At 44.9% G+C, this 19,241-nt stretch overlaps 1 long non-coding RNA gene across 1 annotated transcript in view; it reads left to right on the top strand.

Annotated features, from left to right (window-relative positions):
- Nucleotides 1-18,435, top strand: part of LOC129515641 (uncharacterized) — a 131,515-nt gene extending 113,080 nt beyond the window's left edge. Inside the window, exon 3 of the long non-coding RNA XR_008665616.1 lies at nt 18,284-18,435. This is a non-coding gene — a long non-coding RNA (uncharacterized LOC129515641). The remainder of the gene's footprint in view (nt 1-18,283) is intronic.
- Nucleotides 18,436-19,241: the final 806 nt, after the last annotated feature.

Genomic DNA, 19,241 nt, shown 5'->3' with positions numbered 1-19,241 from the left:
TAATAATGAAACTGACCCCAGGGACCTGCTGCGAGAAAGCATGTAAATAAGATAATGCCTACAAAGCACTTGAGTGCCATTCTTAGCAAGGGTGACCAGTAGACACAAGCTGTTCCCTCCCTTCCTAAAACTTAGATCTCCTGCTCCTCATTGTACTCACGTTCTCAGAGAAGTCCTATAAATTAGGATGGGCAGGCTTAATTACTCCGTTACTCCCCAGCACACTAAGGCATGCAGAAGTAAACTGAGCTGCCCATGCTTTATTATTGCCTTAGGGGTGAAATCTGACTTGGCTCCTGTTACCTACTCAAAGAATGGGGTTGCTGCCCACTAGAACTCATCTCTCCTGACTCTTAATCCAGTGCTCTTTCCATTACACCAAGCCATGGGTGTGTGGGTGGGGACAAACTACTTTGAAATGCTATGAATCCCAGCATGGTGACAGATGCGTAAGAACCCATGGGGCCACAATCCCAGTGTATCTTAAGTCTGCCAGTGTAATTTTATTATCAGGCATTTATCAAGGCTACTATGTGCCAGGAGCTCTGCTTACTGCTGAGATGAATATAAAAATGAATAGGATACAGACCCTGCCCTCAAGGAGCACTTAATTTGATAAGAGAGACAGACTGAGACATAAATAATTCAGATGTGAGGCAGATGGTAATCCATGACTACTCTAGTCTAGATAGACCAAAAGGAAGCATAGGGATTGGGGCCTCACTTGTTGACATGGTGGGAGAGGGAGGTGGGCTAGGATAGGGCTGCCCCCCAATGTCTCCCTCCAGGTGAGTGCACAGGACACCTGGATGGAGGGGCTCCACCCCAGGGCCCTGCTGTGTGCCAGAAGGAATAGTGCCGGAGGGCCCACCAGGGACTCCAGCCTCTGAGCTCCTTGGCACCAAAACCCAGTGACCAGAGCTGGGCCATCGTCCTATTCCAAGCCTGTTTCTTCAGCAGTTTTGCAAAATTCGAGACCAGGCCCTTTCTTGCTCTGCACTCGTGGGGACTGGAGTGTTCGTGGGTCTAGACGTCTGTTTTTGGAAAGGCCTGCCGTCACCCCAGCATCTGCACTCCACACAGCGAACAAGGAAATGCCATCCTTTCTCTCTCTTCTCTGTTTTGCAGAAAGGAAGAGGGTGGAGGTGGGGCGGGGAGGACGAGGAGACGGATGGCGGATGGCGATGGCCAGGGGACTTGTAGGTCAGCGCTTGACAAGGGGAGCGGGGTCACAGAGGGAAAATACGGCCCGGCTCTCCCCCGGCAGATTCCCAGAGATGCTCGAACTGTTCCCCACCTGTCCCGGCTCCCCCGCCCCGCAGCGTGGCTGTCCCCGCGCACGGAGCAGGGAGGCGATGATGAATTTCCCCCGAACGGCATTACAGACAGTCATAAATAATGCTTTGCTCTTTGGTGACGGCACTTTCCATTAGAGCTGCCTGTGCTGGGCTGTTGCTACCCCCAGTCTTCTGCCGGGGACTTGCAGTAAAATTTATCAGCGAGCTTTCTGCACCTAATAAATCATCCCCTCCGGGAGCCATCTGGCAGATAAGGCCTCGAGAACCCACATGCTCTGCAGAGGCGGAGTCGGAGCGAGAGCCGCCCTGGCTGGGGCCCCGGGCCCTGAGGAGGGGGACTTTCTCCCCAGCAGCCTGGGCCTGTCACACTCCTTCTGGCTTTTCTCACCAGACTCAGGATGGGGGCCCTGGCTTTGGCGGCCTTTCCAACTCACAGAACTGTTCCTTCCACTCTGGGAACAGGCCCGACAATCACATCCTTCTCCCATTCCTCCCCCATCCCCTCTGTCTGCAGGTGTACAGAAGGTCTGGAGGTCTGACAGCAGGCAAAAGCAGGGGTGTCCCAGGGCCAGGCACATGCTGTGATGGGCACGACTATGGCTTAAGTGAATCCTCCTTGGGGTCTTCAGCCACTTGGGTGTTGGGCAACATGGAAATTATCATCTAGTGATAAGAAACTTCCTGCTTGGATGAAAGACATCTAGGAGAACCTCTTTGTAGTTCAGGGCAAAGCTTCGTATGGACATCCCCACTTTCTCTGAGCGACAACTACCATGATGTTAGTGTTTTCTTTCAAACGTGGATTACTTTCCATTAATATATGTTGGGGGAAGTACTCAAGTGTGTTGGGCGTAGATCAATGCACAGATTCCCGATTGTGGCTCTTTCCCCAACGTGCTTACAGTCTAGTTGGAGAGACTGTTCTAAAACCAGTCTCAGGCACAGTCGTGGCAGTGTTCACGTCGGGAGACATGGCACCTGCACGATGGGATCCTGGCGATGAGGAGCACAAGGGGGTTCACCTCTCTGGTTTTGCAGTGTCTGGGACCAGCGTGGTGCCCGGTGCAAGGTGAGCCCTTGGGCCACGTGTGTTGAACATACTGAGTGAAACGTGGCAGTGAGCAGAGTGCCTGACACAGCCAACAAGACAAAGTAGGATATGAAAATAAAATGATAAATAGCAGTATAGAAGCAGCTTTACCATCCCCAGCTTTCCACAGAGTGTGAACCCCATTCCTTAGAGTCCACTAGACCAGGAATAAAATCCTGTCCTGGGCATGATGCAACGTATGTTGATGCCTCTGCTTCTGCAGCTGGCCGCCTCAGCTTGATCAAGGGGTTCGTTGAGCTCCAGTGTTCTCCTCTATTAAATCATAGGAAAAGATGAGGTAATTGGGGGACACGAATTTTAATTTTGCGGCTTGAAGAATATTTTCTAATTTTTCCTTTGCTGATGCCTGCTTGTTTGAAAGATAGGAAGCCAAATGGGTAAAGCCGGTGGGAACTCCTGCCTTCTCCTGTCCTCTTTTCCCACTTCACAGCCAAGATAAGTTTGTTTAAAGTCTGAATGTGGGGGACCCTAGGCAGCTAGAGCTTGAGCTCCCTGAATTCTTCCCCAGGGTCTCGTTCTGGGGAAGGAGGCATGCAGGAGGACACCTAGCATGCCTCCTCTGATTGCTGTGGACATATCCTGGAAAAACATTAAATGGAGTGTCCCGAAGATGCTTAGCTTAGCTATGCATTTAATTTGATGGTAATTGAAATTTGCCAACAAAGATTTGCATGTAATCTGTGATTTCATTTTTCAATTAAAATTGCTTTCTTCCTGTGGATGGGAAGTGCTTGGCTCTTTTCTTCCTCACAGCACTTTGCAAACACGAATCCCCCCCCCACCCCCATACACACAATTCCTTGGGGACTGGAGTGAGGGGAGGGGTGACAGGGAACTGAAAGCTGAGGCCAAGAGGGATGCTCCCAAAGGATGGCAGGGCCACTCAGGGGAGACGCTGGGGGCTAAGTGCTGGGGGCATGGCTCCTTTATTCCTGGTGGGTTTGACAAAGAAGCTCCAGCCAGGACATCTGGGACCTTGGTTTCTGGGAGGGGGGCAGGCAAAGTTTGGGGAGTAGAAGATTTAGAGAGGTGGGAAGAGCCAAGCAGTTGTCCATGGCCAAGGCAAGCAAGCAGCAAGAAGCAGGAACATGACAACAGGCTCAGCTACTGGGGAGCAGGAGGGTTGCTGATCTGAAAATGAGCTCCTCTCCAGGGTGAGTGTGGCCTTCGATAAAGGCAAGAAGCAACACAACTCCCTACCGAAGAGAAGGACGAGGGCCGTGTGTTCTAAGGATTGAAGGAGAAACACAGACCCAGAAAGCAGAGCCTCTGGTGAACCCCTTAGGAGGGTGTAGGGCCTGTAGAATATGGATTTGATGAGCTGGCTCCCAGGTGTGGAGTTTGCCTTTACGGGCTCTGTGGCCTTGGGCTCCTATTTAGTTTCTTGGAGTTCTAGTTTTCTCAACCTATTCCCTGGGTATAAAAGTAATCCCTCCCCGAGTGGGGTCTGGGAGAAGCAGCCCGTTGAGCTGTGAGCATGGTCCCAAGGTCAGGGGCTCTTTCTTCATACCCTTCGTATGCCCGGTGCCTAGCCCGGTGCCTGGCACGTAGCAAGAGTACAGTACAATAGCTTAAAATGGAAAATCGGTCAAATGCGATGATGCGAGTGGAAGAGCATTTCGTAAATTCTACTAAACCGTCTGTGGTACTCTCAACTGGCCTTCCTATTTGTGCAAATGGGATTAGGTATTTGCCTCAAGGCTAGGCTGGTTCTGGGTTGAGCCCTGGGTGGAGAAGTGTCGGGCAGAGGTCCGAGGACAGGTGTTCCTGACTCTGGGAGCCTGGAACTCTGGCAGTACTTTGCTTTTCCAGACACGGTCCCCTGTGTGACCTGGGGGGGCGGGCTGATTTTAGGTATGGGCCCATTGTCAGTATGCGACAGGCGGGCAGTGTCGCCATGGTGGGACAGCCATTGAGAGTTTGCCGCAGAAAGGGCAGGGGACAGATAGTCTGGTTCCTGCAGCCAGGCTGGAGATGGGATTAAGAACCATTTTAAAAATTAGTAGCAATTTTGGCTGCAGCAGAAGGCACAGCTTTGGGCAGAGCAGGGGTGCCTCTCTCGGCCCAAGCAAGGCATTTTTGGTCTGGTTTCTTTCAAGTAGAGATAATCCTTTCTACCTGGACAGACAGCTGAACTGTTTTCTTTCCTTCTCCTTCTTCTTCTTTTTTAATTCAGTAATAAATCTGCCAACCCTGCAGGGCTCAAGCCAAGGGCTTCGCTTGCTGCATCTCCACAGAGGTCTCGTAAAAATAGTGTGAAATGAAAGAGAAAAATGCATATTTCACACTTAGTCTGCTCTGGGTTATGGTGATTCTCAACTCGTCCTCATTACAAACAGCCGACCTTCCCAGAGCTCAAGTACCTTCTGTGGCCTGAAGAACCTTAGCTCTCTGTCCCTCCCTCGCAGTCGCCCCCTCTTTCCCCAAACACACACATTTTGCCTGAGAGGAAGCCCGGCTGTCTGCAAGCTCACTGTGCTGCTTCCGTGCTTTCCAGGAGGAAGGGGGTGTGAGAGACCCCAGTGCACGCTGTTTCCGAGTGTACACACACGCAGGCTGTGGGCAGATGCACCCACCCTCTTCCACACCCAGCCCTGTGTCTGTTCTGGCACCTACCCTAGATATAAATGTATGTAAAATACACGAATATGGGTTTTTCCTTCTATTGAAAGGGGCCTTGTGTTCATTACAGGTAATTTTAAAACATGACCCAATGTCTAACATCAGCCTGGTTGGTGTTCAATAGAAACAGACTTTTACCTGCCTCTGTTCTCCTGTCAAGAAATCTCCTATAGAGGCAAATCTGTGCATCTGTCAAAATGGTCACTGTTGGCTTCCCAACCAGGCCATGTTTGTCCCCACCTCCTGGCCTTGACCCCACACAATTCTCCTGCCTCTGTTCTGCTTCTCTGAGTCCTGTCTACCTTCAGAGCCCACCTCCTCCTTGAAGCCCTCCTGGCTCACCCAGCCCACAGTGCTCTCTCTTCACTTGGGTCGTGGTCAGCATGTACAGCCTGTATCACTCTCTACCCCCGGTTATCAATCGCACAATGCTCTTTGGATTTTTTTTTTTCCTGAAAAGCATTGTCATTTGCTTATGTAACCATGATTTTCTTATTGAACATTTCTTATTCTCCTGTTAGACTATAGCGTCTCACATACATTTGTCCTCTCCAGTGCCAGACACACCGCAGGTTGAGTGCTTAGTAAAATGCTTGTCGGAAAAATGAATGAATGAGAATTCCCACGTGGGGTGTGAGTGGGGCTCTGGGGTTGTGGCTTTATCTTTCTTGATTGGACAGTTCATGCCTCCAAGGGAAGAGAGTCTTGGCTTGCGGGTGTGCTGCCCCTCTGATATTTCCTCTGGTCTGGAGAGGCCTCTGTGGAGCATCAGCACAGCTCAGCACTCTCTGTGTAGACCCTGAGATCCCCTTGTCTACGATCACACAGACCGTGGAGATTTTTGTGGGAGTGAGAACAACTAGTGCATCTCACTGGGTCCCCCTCCCTTCCGAGCCTTCCTCTTGCCTCTTTATATCCCTGTGTGCTCCCCACATGTAGTCTGTATTTAATTTAGAGCAAGGAATTACTAATTCAGTTTTCTTTCCTATGTGTGGAGCGCTGCCACAGCCTGCCACCTCGCTATGTCTTTGCTTTGTGCTTCCCACCTCAAGGCCACTTTACGAATTTGTTTGATTTGTGGTTGTGGTTTGTAGCTGTCACCGATTTCTTTGTCGCTGTTGTGCTGCTGCTACAGTTCCCTTACAGCTCGATTTTTAGCTGAGTATTTGAGTAGTAAATATGGTTTACACCAACTCTGTTGGAAATAATGGCATTTATGTGCCGAAGTTATTTCCAAAACCGAGGATATGTGTATACAAATAGATCTGCGGCAGGGCCCCTGGACTGGGGGGAGCAGGCTCAACAGAGCCTTCGCGAGAGAGTATAAACAGGTGTCTGAGACTAGGGCTAGGCCAGGCGGTTCAGAACAAAACGACCTCCCACCCCTGCTGTTGGCTCGAAATTGAAGCTGTACCATAAATACCTTGCTTAGCATCGGGGGATGTAGGAGATATTTTTGTGATCCTATTTATCTGCTAAACGTTCGCTCTACATTCTTTTTGTGCATCTCACATGAAACTTCTCACTTTTCTATTCGCTCACCCTCAATGGCTTTAAAGCTTAATTACGCTGGATCCTGGTAGGGCAAAAAGAATGTGCCAAGAAATACCATGGGATTGGCCTATCAAATTGGCTGCCCTCTCTGCTTCCAAATCGCTGCCGGTCTGAGAGGCTCTTTCGTGTACTGGGTACATCTAACTTCTTCAGCTCAGTAATCCCAGCCATGGGCAGGAAGTAGAGGCTGGATGGAACTCTCAGAGGGGAAGGCCAGGCTGCTCTTAGCAGGTGCAGCTCTGGCCTCAGAATTTGGGTGAGATGGATTTCCCCAATGCCCACAGTCTCGAAGTCCCTCTCCGCCCTTATCTCTGGGAGCAGTACCAATCCCTGCGCCCGATACATGTCCGTGGGTGGAGGCTGCATGCAGACCCGAGGTGAAGGTCACATTTATCTAGAGGTCAGGAGCTATTGCAGAGACTTCTTGGCTCTCTTTGCTGAAGGCCTTGTGACAAAGGCATAGGAAGGGTGTTTTGATTGTTCTCCAACTTGTAAATGCCAAGCAGAAATCTTGTTGCAGTTCCTAAATGCCACATTTCGGCGTGTTTATTGTTTCCCCCCTAACGGGGAAAGATGGTGAATGGTCTAATAATTCAGGAGCCGAGAACATGTTTATTTGATTTTTAGAGCTTTAGCAAATACAGTGTGTACAAAACCCGGTGCCAACAGCATGCATAATTCCTCCAGGAATGGGGCTGATAGAAACACAAAGCTTGCATGCTTCAAAACTGTAACCAATATTTACACATCTGAGTGACTAATTCTCTACTCTGAGCAGGAGAACAATAGGCATAATAGTCAGGTACATTAATGCAGAGCATGCTCGTCTGGTGGCTTGGATATTTGACACATAAACAAAGTTGGGGGGGGTGCCATGGGGGGAGAAGCGGAGGCTTTTTATCTACCTGTGTAACCATACACCAAACAGCAGGTTACAGACGCACTTGGAAAATGCTGACCCAATGCCGTTCTTGTACCTCACATGCAGGATTGGCACCTGATTTGCAGCGCTGCGGGAGTTCTGTAGCTGACCTCATTAGCGGTGCATTTCCTGGCTTGTTAGCATCATATTTGTATAATTTACAGCACCTTCGTTTTTATGGAATGTGTTTCTTGTAGAGTGTAATGGCAGCAATATATTTAACCTATCGTATTTAGGAATGCTTTTGCTGGAGGCAGCCTGCAGATATAAAGGGGACATTTTCTCCTCTTCTGCGCAGGCCTTTCTTTTTGCATTTTGGCTTGTGTGGCAGCCACATGTGTGTGTGTGTGTGTGTGTGTGTTTGTGTGTGTATGCATGTTTATGGGTGTATAAATATATGCGTGCAAATGCCTGGAAGACATAAAAGGACCCCAGAGGTGTGACTCTTTCTTCTGAGGATTATCTTTGCTCCCTGGCCATCTCCAAGTCATGGCTATGGACTAGGTGGCCCTTGAAGGCCTGGATGCCTTTCTTTGAGAGGACAAATTTATGAAATGGAATAGGGAGCCCAGGCAGATCAGATATTGGGAATATTTTTAGGATGGGGGAGTGAAGGTGGTATGAAGATACTCAGAAGTAAGGTGGCACATTCAGGTGGGTTTTCAAGTCTCCATGATCTCATGGAGGCTTTTGCATAAAACAATAGGCTGGAGAATGGAAAGCATATGTCACTCAGGGACAGATCTGGCCTGCAGTGATTTCTTAGCTTAGAAAAAATAGAGCATATGGCCAGAAATGCCTATGTTCTTCTCCTTCCTGCCCTGTATAAAAAAAGATAGCAATGGCCAGGAGTAAATGTTTGCAAAAGGGAGAATGTCTTCATTTGGGGGTCTCTCAGGGAAACCATGGGCCAGGAGCCAGGAGATCAGATCCCAGTCGGAGCCTGCACCTGCTGCTCACCGTGGCCACACGACCTCGGGCAAATTGCTTCCCGCCTTAGGCAGGCTTCTCACCTACAAATGAAGGGATGGCACTGGCTCGCTTCTCTCTGGAGCGGCGTTTCCATGCCCCAGTCACTTCAGGCAGATAAAGACCAAAGGCGGGGGTTCTCATCAACCAAATCATCTGAGCTGTGTTCTTGAGGGTTACTTGCAGTGACCCGGAAGAGAGAAACACAGCTTTCTGGGAACTGTCAATGTGTCTTAGTTACATCTTGTGACAGGGGGCAAAGAGGGTGAATAGACTAATAATTCAGAAACCAAGGACATGGTAGGGTGAGTTTTAGAGCTTTAGTAAAAACTGGAGCCAGAGCATGTATAGCTATGTATTTCCTTCCTATAATCACTTTTTGGCCTCAAGGAGAAACTCACCTCGAGGGCAAGATAGATAGGTAGGCCCTGGACATTGTCAACCTACGATAGAATAAGAAATTAAATAAATCTATTAAAATGACCCGAGGCACAAAGTTTATCCACCTGGCTAGTCAGGTGAGGGTCCTCTGTATTCTCGTCTCCCCACTCCCCACCTCCCAGCTTTTGAAATTTCATAATCTTTTCCACCACTGATGTCTTCTCCAGTGCTATCACCTCTTCTTACTGATTTAAAAGGTTTGGGGTTCTTGATTTTACTTAATAGCTATGTCCCTAAAGTACTAGAGTGGCTAGATTCGACAGTAATAATTCAAAATGCTAAAGGTATTTATAAGGGCACCTGGGTGGCTTGGTTGGTTAAGCATCTACCTTCAGCTCAGGTCATGATCCCAGGGTCCTGGGATCAAGTCCCACATCAGGCTCTCAGTGGGGAGCCTGTATCTCCCTTTCCTTCTGCTTCTTCCCCCTGCTTGTGCTCTCTCTCTTGCTCACTCACTCTCTCTCAATAAATAAAGTCTTTAAAAAAAAGGGTATTTATAGCCAGAATTCAAAAGTAAATTTTTATTTGAAGTTTAAATACATCAGGATTACTGGCTAACATGAAGTTAACTGGTGGTCAATTCTTTGGTAAAGAAATATAATTGTTTTGTGAAACCTAGTTTTAATTTATCGAGCACCCATTAAATGCTGGGGACTCAAACAAAAATTGTATCTAAGTCCTGCCTTCAAGAAGCCCTTATTCTAACTTTTTAATTGGGGTTTGCCTGTATTTTGTATACACATATCAGAGCACATAATGAAATGTGGACAATTTCGGCATCCAGCATCCACTAATTAGGCTGGCTTCAAAACTCTGCAAAAGCTAGACCATTATTATAAATGTTTATTCAAAAATCTTTATTAGTCCCACTTGACTGATTTGGTAATTGCTTGTCTAATGTGATGACAGAAAGGGGTTGCGAACCTGGACTCAGGTTGGTGGAGCAGATGTGTGGTTGCAAAATGCTTCCCTTTTGGTAAAATAGAAGCCGTATCTTTTTCTTCTCTTTGTGGCCAGTTTCACTACTTGGCTCTAAATCATCCCATTTTGGGAACCCTGGGTGGCGCAGCGGTTTGGCGCCTGCCTTTGGCCCAGGGCGCGATCCTGGAGACCCGGGATCGAATCCCACGTCAGGCTCCGGGTGCATGGAGCCTGCTTCTCCCTCTGCCTATGTCTCTGCCTCTCTCTCTCTCCCTGTGTGACTATCATAAATAAATTAAAAAAAAAAATAAAAATAAATCATCCCATTTTTTCTCGCCTCCTTGTGATCTCAAACTACGACTTATATTCATGCTTCCCTCTATCTTTACCACCTACGCATATCCAAATCTCCTCCATCTTAAAAAATGCCAACCCTGCCGTAATCTCTAGATTAGCTACCTCTTCCCTGCTCTTTCCAGCCATACTCTCTGAACCTCCATGCTGTACTTATCACTGCTGTTGCCTCTCAGTTTACTTGGGCATGGCTTCTGCTTCCTTCCATGCCCTTGGAGTGTCTCCCCGAGGTCACCAGTGAGCTCCAAGCCACTAACTCCAAGCCACTAAATAGATGCTAATGTTGCGTGCTCCCTGCCAGCACCGCCCACCTGCTTCTGGAGCACTGCATTCTCCTGGAGTCTGCTCACTTTTCTGGGCATTGTCAGGTTGCTTCATCAGCTGGGGTTTTAGCACCTGACTCTTTTGTTGGCGTCCTGAGGGTTTTGACCAACTCTCTGCTTTCTCACCCTCTTTCGTCTCTTGCCAAGACTATTTATGTCTTTGCCATGGCTTCAATAGCCTTTTATGTTCTGAAGACTCTCTACCTCTCCTGAGACCCTCTCTCTACCTTTTCACCAGGCAGTTCCACTTGGCTACACTGCTAAAACAGAGTATAAAATTACAGTGGCTCAAATCAGACTGCAGTTTATTTCTGTTTCACACCATAGTCCAGAGTTTCTGGGCATTCCAGGGAGGGCAAGTGGCTCTGCTTCATGCTGTTGTCTAGGACTTTTTGACTTTCTTTTCTATCTTGTTACTCCACCATCTAGAGCACTGTCCACTCTTCTACAGGGTGAAAAATGTCTCAATGGCATTGTGTTCCAGCATGCGTGAAGCGGGAAGAGGAAGCTGAGGACAATGAACTCTCTTTCCAGAAACCGAGCATCATATGTGATGCTTATATGCCCAATCCACAGGGCCATACTTCATTGCAAGCTAAGCTAGGGAATGTGGTACCACCTGGGCAGCCTTGTATCAGTTAAGATCCTGGACACTGTTGTGAGAATTAAAAGTAGAAGATGGGACCCTTGGGTGGCGCAGCGGTTTGGCGCCTGCCTTTGGCCCAGGGCGCGATCCTGGAGACCCAGGATCGAATCCCACGTCGGGCTCCTGGTGCATGGAGACTGCTTCTCCCTCTGCCTATGTCTCTGCCTCTCTCTCTCTCTCTCTCTCTGTGACTATCAGAAATAAATAAAAAAATTAAAAAAAAATTAAAAGTAGAAGATCCTGGACTTTATCAACCCCCATAGAATAATCAGAAATTAAGCAAATGACCTGAGGTCCAAGGACAAATTTTATCTAACTGACCAGACAGATCAAGTTCTTTGTACCTTCTCTTCACCCCGTAGATCCCCAGAATGAAGGCTGGGAGGACAATTAGTATTTTCTGCCCCAGGCACCTTGAACATAATATTTCCCAAACCCCTTTACTATATTTCCCTCCCACCCTGGTCCTTCTACAGTTACCTCTCTGTGCGAGTATCATTGTCATACCCAGTTACTCAAACTAGAAACTTGAAATATCTTGAGTTCTCTCTTTCTCTCACTGCTTCATGTCAGTATTTCTAGAACTCTAGTCTAGCCATTTATATTTCTTATGTAATTTTAGATCTAGACACTTCTTTATCTCACTGCCACCAACTTAGTACAAGGCACCATTATTATCTCTTCCCTGGATCATCGCAATAGGCTCTTAACTGGCCTTCTTACACTTACTCCTGCCCCTTGAGATCTATTTCCCATTCCATTGTCAAAGTTACATTATAAAAAGGAAAATAAGATAATATTATTCCTGCTTAAAATCCTCCAATGGCTTTTCATGAACCCAACTTTGCAATGTGCTCTAGAAGACTCTGCATGATGTGACCTCTGCGTGAGTCACCAGGCTGATCTCATGCCTCTCTGATCTTGGTTCTCTCCAGGCCTGACATATCAGGTTTATTTCGACACCTTTTTTTTTTTTTAAAGATTTATTTATCTTAGAGAGAGAGAAAGTGTGTGAGTGGGGGGAGGGGAGAGGGAGAGAATCCCGAGCCGTCACCCACTGATTGTGGCACCCAATCCTGCAACCCCAAGATCATGATCCAAGGAGAAACTAAGAGTTGGGCACCTAACCAACTGAACCACCCAGACACCACAGTTTTGACACCTTTTAAAATCAACTATTGCTACCCTTGATTCTGGTCTTTCAAACATTCTACTCTCTTTGTTGGAGCACTTCTTCTACTTCCCTCCCTGCGTGGTTAACTACTACTTATCCTCCAGAGCTCAGCTTTGGGATTATTTTCTCACTGGGGCTCTCCTCCCTTCTGCTAGGGACTTATTCTTATTTTGTGCTTCTATGGCACCTCTTAATTCTTTTCTACTAACACCAATAAAACCAATAATTAAATGGCCAGTATCTGTACTTGTGACTATCTTATAAGCTCCAAGAAGGCTGGGCTGCTTTCTTTATTTGATAAAGAAAACAAATGAAAACATTTGTCAAAAATATACTATCTTAGAAAAATTCCCTCACCCTCTACTGCTCTATGTAGAGCCTATCTTTGTCTAATGATGCAGCATTTACCTATTATAATAACAGTAATAGCTCTGCTCATGAAAACTATTAGGAGTGTATAGTGAAGGAAATAGACAATAAATATAAATGATATGTAATATTTAATTAGAATGATAGCTTCTATTTATATACTATTTTACAATTTTAATGTTTTTGTTTATATCATTTTATTTGAAACTTGCAAGACCCTGTTAGTTAAAGATTGCAGGCAAATTATTCTCACTTTATAGTTGTGCAAACTGAAATTCCATGAAGTTAAAGGACTTAACTGAGGTCTTTCATTTAGTGAATAAAGATGACAGACCTCTGACTTCAGACCCAGTGTGCTGTTCACTGTATCAGATTGTGACAGAGACCGTGAAACACAACTGTGCATTATCTCTAGTTTCTGTGTCTGACATAGGCAGGCATTTGAGAGTTATTTATTGAACATATAAATGTGTGAATAGATATACCAGTAGGTCTGGCAATGTGACTAAGATTTAACACCAACCTGTAAGTCAACAATGTTGGATAACGAACAGAAAGGATACAACACATTATGCTATATAAGAGAGAGGTGGAATCAGGCCAATCCACTAGATAATTGCTTTAAACTGAATTTAGTGATAACTTTAAATAACTATGTGGGTATGGAAGGTCTGTATATACTCGTCCAGAATCTTGAACCTGCTAATGATGGCTTGACAAAGGAAATTTTATTGTAGTTCAGAATTTGATTGAAATGAGTGATCTAAATGAGTAAATAATACCCAGGTTGACTCTCCCATGCAAAGAAAGGAGCAGAGGGCTGTTGACTGTGTCATTGGCTTGAGGGAACCTTAAATATTCTGTCCAAACTTCATTCTCTCCATACTCCTCTGGGTCATTTAAATATATTCTTGAATAAAGGAAGTACCAGGTGGCCATTTATAAGACCTCTGCCCTCTAGGAAAATAGCCACTGTGTCTTTCTCTTGCATTTTGGGGTAGACAGCAACCCTATCAAGTGAAGGTGCTTCCCTTAAGGAAGGGAAGACCCTAACCCTGGGTTAGTAAAAGATATCTTAAAGACCTATAATTCTGATGATTACATAAGTGGAAAAATGACTGATCAGAGGGTCTTTTTTTTTTTTAAATCTTTTGGTTAGTTTCAGTGCTATACACCTAGTATAGTTCTTAGACATAATAGGTCCTCAATAATTGGTGGTTATCATGGAGATAATGCAGCCAGCTATAAAGGAAGTGCACAGACATGAGGTTGAAGCCCAGTTACGACACTTGTTAGATGGCAAGATAACTTCTTATTTGTGAACAAGTTATTTAAACTTCCTAATCTTAAGTATTCTTGTCTGTGAAAAGAATGGTAGCTAGATAAACCAGGTTCTGTATAAGGTGTTCTATCTCTGCTATTTTTTACCATTACAACAACTCTGAATGCTCAGTTTATAGGTAAGTTAACTGGGGCTTGCTGATGTTAAGCAATTGGCCTTAGGCTGTGGCCATTAGTTAGAGTCAAAGTTATGATCGAAACCTAGGCTTATCTGACACTTGATTGTTTTCCACTTCACAGCACTGCTCATATAAAATAGAGATGATAAAAATGCAGGATTCTTGTGATGGTTAGAGCCTGTGCATGACACACATTTGACACTCAGAATAGTGATTATTATTGTTAATTATATCACATGTAGTAGAGGACAATCTTTATATTCATATTAATCAGGGTTGGAAGAGCTTTGATATGCCCTATCCATTCATTAGGAGCCCTGGTTGAAATTTTCCTGTTTGGCATATGGTGGATGCCCATTAAATGCTTCTTGACATGTTAAAGACATGTGTAATAATGCATGTAAAAGATCTAGTCATGTCTGAATTTTTAGTTCTGCTCGAAATTCTGTTCCTCCCACATCTCCACCGCAAGCACTCCTCTTTCACCTTTGAAAGTTTGGAAAGTTTTATGAACTGTGGCAGGACAAGGAACTATGAGGGGTAATCTTATTAGAACAGCTGGTCTTTTCCCCTCTCAAAATACACTGAGAGGGTTTTACTTCCAGCATAATCAAGTAAGCACCTATCAGATGAACCCCCTCCAAACAGATAATAACTGTAAGCTCTAGACAAAATTCAAGAGGTAGCTACCTGAAGGCACAGTTGACACCTGGAGGAAGGGGACAGTGTGGGATAAGTTTCCCACTTATTATGGCCTTTAGCTGTAATCCATCCCACGTGGGGCAGCTAAAACTCCTTCAGGAAACCTGCAACTTTCCTGGCCTAAAGAACCAGATGACAGAGTTTTGGGCAACAGTGGCTGCTAAATATAAGCTGTACCCAAATCTCAGGTTCCAGCATGCATGGGGTAGAATCCAAGCAGCTCAGCTAAAAATAAAAGATTTGGACTGAGATTTGAGCTGCCATCCAAGAAACAGAACTGACAATTTCAGCTCAACCAATCTAATCGCTTTAATTGTTGTTATAACAACAACAACTGCAGCAGTAGCAACTTCACACTCTTCAGCAGAATGTAACAGAATTCAGAGTACCCACAACACAACATTCATCATGTCCAGAATATAATCCACAGCTATCCAGTCCAGAAAGAGCTAGAAAAATGTGATTCGTTTTCAAGAGAAAGCACAATCAGTGAAGATTGATCCCTATGTGACCCAAATGTTGGAATTAGTAGGAAAAGGATTTCATTTATTTATTTATTTATTTAAAATATTTTATTTATTTATTAACGAGAGACAGACTGAGAGAGAGAGAGAGAGAGAGAGGCAGAGATACAGGCAGAGGGGGAAGCAGGCTCCATGCAGGGAGCCCGATGTAGCACTCGATCCCAGGACCCCAGGATCATGCCCTGGGTCCAGGTCAGGCACTAAACCGCTGAGCCACCCAGGGATCCCCAGGAAAAGGATTTTAAATTAGTTCTTATTACTTTACTCATTAACATATGAGAAAATATGCCTGAAATAATGAAAAAAATATATAACCTTAATGAAGAAATAGAAACTGTTAAAAAGGACCACAGAAGTTGAAAATAAAATTTTGAAGCAAAAGTTTACTGAATGGACTTAAAAGCAGAACAGATGTGATCAAGAAAAAGTCTGTAAACTTGAAGATAGATCAGTATAAATTATCTACTCTTAATAAAGAATGGAAAGGGAAAACATAAGCAAAATGAATAGAAATAAATAATGCAAAGAAATAATGAAAAAATGTTTCCCAAATGGGATGAAAGACAAATTTACACATTCAAGAATATCAGCAAGGGCATCTGGGTGGGGTGGCTCCTTCGGTTAAGCAACCAACTCTTGATTTTGGTTCAGATCTTGATCTCAGAGTTGTGAACCTGCTTAATAAAAAAGAAAAAAACCCACAAATCTCAGCAAACCACAAAAGGACAAATGTGGGGAAAAGAATGCCTTGGCACATCATAGGCAAATTATGAAAAACCAGAGGAGAAAGAGAAAATCTTGAGGGCAGTCAGAGCAAAAGGATGATTTATTTATTTATTTATTTATTTATTTATTTATTTATTTATTTATAATAAGAGAGAGATGCACTCAGGGAGAAGCAGTGGGAGAGAGGGAGAAGCAGACTCAGCTAAGTGCAGAGCCTGATGTGGGGCTCGACTTGGGGCTCAATCTCATGACCCTGAGATCATGACCTAAGCCAAAATTAAGTTAGAGTCAGTTGCTTAGCCAAATGAGCCACCCAGGAGCCTCAAGAGGACGCTTTACATACAGAAAGACAATGAATTAAGGAGGCAAGAAAACAATGGAAGGCCATCTTTGAAGTGATTAAAAAAAAAACCCTGTCCACCCCAAATGTATATCCAGGGAAAATGTCTTTCAAGAACGAATGCAAAATAAAGACATTTATAGCCAAAAGAGCCAAGTGAGTTCGTTGCCAGCTGACCTGCACTGTAATAAATGCTGTAGGAAGTTCTTTAGATTGAAAAGAAATGATACCAAATGGAAAAGCAGATCTTCAAGAACGAGTGAAGAACATAAAAAATGGTAAATATCTAGAGTAAGCAAAGATACTACTTTTCATTTCTTAATTTATCTAAAATACACATGACATTTAAAGCGCATGTTCTAACATTGTCTTGTGGACTTTACAACACATGCAGATGTAATAAATAGAGCCATTAACCATGGTATAAAAGATGGGGAGAGATGGTACGCTGACCTATCCAGTGGTAAAATTTTTACATTTTGCATAAAAAGATACAAGGTTAATTCTAAACAGATTGTGAAAAGTTAAGAATATGCATTCTAATCACTAGAGAAAACACAAAAAAAGATAATACAATAAGTTATGGTCCAAGAACTGAGAGATAAATAGAAGAGACTTATTTTTCCTTTTTCTCCTTTTTGCCCGAAACGCATCTTGGTGTCTAGTTCTTGCTGGGAAAGTGGGGAATGCATTCATTTACTCATTCATACTTGCATCTAATAGGTGTTTATTGCACAGCCCTCAGATTTCCAGGTAGTATACGAGGCCTCAAGGGTACCAAAAAAAATAGTACACAGTCTTTGTCTTTGAGGAGTTTTGTCCTTTTCCCCTGTGAATTGATGGAGACTCTTTCAACCTCCATATTGGCAGGGTCTTCAACTTTTTCAAATTTAGGAATAGGGACCCATATTTCTAGATTCAGATAATAGGTAATAGTTGCTCTAAGAAGTTTTCCAGCATGGAGAGTATCTTGATCTCCGATTTCATTTCCATCTTGGGTGTGGAAACCTCCAATGAGGTGGGAAGGGTGGAAAGCTGAGGATTATGCCCTTGACTTGGAGTGAGAAGACTAGGTTGTAGTCCTGCCAGCAGCCCATGTAGCTGTGTGACTTTAAGTAAACAATTTAACTTTTCTGAGCCTCAGTGTCATCATTTGCAAATTGGGTAGTAATCTGTCATTGCTCTTAAAGGAGATAAATCTAGCTTCTGCTTCCTGAAATCTGGGTCCAGTATGGTTCAGGGTCAGCATAGCAGACTTTAAGAGCACTTAGAACTAAGTGTTCTAAGACCAGTTCTCCAACTTGAGTCTTATTTTCTTGGAAGTTTATGTGCTGATTCGATTTTCTTTTCCTGTGTGGTTTAATTGGTGGAGTGGAATTAGCAGAGGCTTTGGCGTAAGACACACCTGGATTTAAATTCTAGCTCTGCAATTACTAGCTTTGTGATCTTGGATATCATACTCAGTTTCCTTGTGTGTGAAATGGGGATAATACTGCTTAGATGGTGTGGCAGAGATGATCAGCTGTCCATCAAAGATTCTTCCTAAGCACAGAGGATTTGTTGCTGGGAGCTGCCCAGATAGGGGCAAGCAGTTGTATCTAATAGTTCATCCAGAGGGGCACCTGGCTGACTCAATCGGTAGAGCATGTGACTCTAGACCTCAGAGTCATGAGTTCAAGTCCCATGTTGGGCTAGAGCTTACTTAAAAAAAATTCATCTATAAATACCACTATAAGTAGTTCTTACAGATCCAATGTGAGTAGTGCTTCCAGGCCTGGCCCATAAGAAACCTCCCACGGACAAACCTCCGTGTCTTTTCCCTTTCAGACTTGATGCAGACCAGCATAAATTGCTTGGAAGCCACATGTTGAAGATGAAAGCCACAAGATGGAAGGATGCTAGACTCCCAGGCCCTGCTTGGAGAGGAACTACCCCACTTGTAGGGATGCTATTCGAGTCTAGTATAAGTAGGAAATAAACTTCTATTGTGTTGGAGCTATCATACATTTTGGAGTTTATTTTTACAAATTAATTTAGACACTGCGAGCTACAGAAAGCGTTATCTGTCACATGGTGGGGTTAAACAAATAAAAATGCCCTTCTGCCTGACAACAGTGTTCTTACCAGATTGGATAAAGAGTCAACATCATTCTTGCTTATGTTGCATTTTGTCATCTATGCATGTGACTCTCATTTTGCAAATAAACCAAACAGTAATAGCAGCCTCTCTCCTGGAGGGACCAAGGGCTAAGTGAATTCTAAGCAGGAATGGGAGAACATGACAGCGGTTCAGAGATATCAGGTGGCAATGGGATGGGCAGTTCAGGTTAAATGAAATGCAAAGCAAACACTTTTGTTAAGGCAGCAAATGTTCCCAGGCCATTATCAGACAAAGAGGCCCAGGACATGTGTGGAGAAGCTGTTTTCTCTCAGAAGACTTTCAGTTAGGTGGCCTTCTCATTGCTGTCTCTGAGAAACGTATGTTCAGTCACTTGCCAAGGAAGGACGGCCTTTGACCATGATGTCAGCACGGTCGGAGCTGGGAGGATGGAGGACTGCACAGCGGGCTCCAAACACCCAAAGCCGCTGATGGCCTCGGTCAGGGGGCTCCCCTGGAGTCTAGCTAGGCTGCGGCCTGCGGCCTGCGCCGTGTTTCTACTCTCACCACTGTCTGCCTCGGCTCTGGCAGCACCCTGATCAGCACCCTGGTCAGCACCCCTGCCCCACAATGGAGCCTTCCTCTCCCTAAGCTAAGGAGGCTACCCATAGCCTGCTCCAGAGTGGG

Source organism: Nyctereutes procyonoides, unplaced genomic scaffold, assembly GCF_905146905.1.
Source record: "Nyctereutes procyonoides isolate TBG_1078 unplaced genomic scaffold, NYPRO_anot_genome, whole genome shotgun sequence".
Classification (NCBI taxonomy): domain Eukaryota; kingdom Metazoa; phylum Chordata; class Mammalia; order Carnivora; family Canidae; genus Nyctereutes; species Nyctereutes procyonoides.
Note: the sequence above shows the minus strand (reverse complement) of the source record. Positions and strands in the feature narration are given on the sequence as shown.